The sequence below is a fragment of the Etheostoma spectabile genome, chromosome 20 (genome assembly GCF_008692095.1).
Source record: "Etheostoma spectabile isolate EspeVRDwgs_2016 chromosome 20, UIUC_Espe_1.0, whole genome shotgun sequence".
In the NCBI taxonomy this organism is placed as follows: Eukaryota; Metazoa; Chordata; class Actinopteri; order Perciformes; family Percidae; genus Etheostoma; species Etheostoma spectabile.
Window position 1 is genome coordinate 18,711,008 of NC_045752.1, and position 355 is coordinate 18,711,362.

A 355-nucleotide genomic window follows, 5' to 3' on the forward strand; every position below is an offset into this window, starting at 1 on the left:
CAGACGCAAGCTTTTATTTTGAAAAGTCAAAGCTCATTGACGGCAACAGCCGTTTATTAATATATTTATATTAATAATATTAATTAAAAATACAGTCTATGGACGGGAGGCATGAGAAGGGAGGTCTCCAAGCTGCAGCCATACCAAAATCTAATAAAAAGGCAAAGCGCTCTCTCTCGTGGGGTCAAAGATCAGCTGTTCCACCTAGCGCTCCCTCTAGAGGCCTGGAGAACGTCCGTTGTGTAATCTGGATGCAGCGTTTTTTTGTTGCATCTGCTTTGTTTTTGCATCGCTTCTGTATTTGCAGTGCGTTTGTGTATTTAGTTGCGTTGTGTGTATTTGCAGCGGGTTTGTG

General features: G+C 42.3%; 1 protein-coding gene across 3 annotated transcripts in view; it reads left to right on the forward strand.

Annotated features, from left to right (window-relative positions):
- Positions 1-355, forward strand: part of trappc12 (trafficking protein particle complex subunit 12) — a 36,064-nt gene that overhangs the window by 30,359 nt on the left and 5,350 nt on the right. The window lies entirely within an intron of this gene.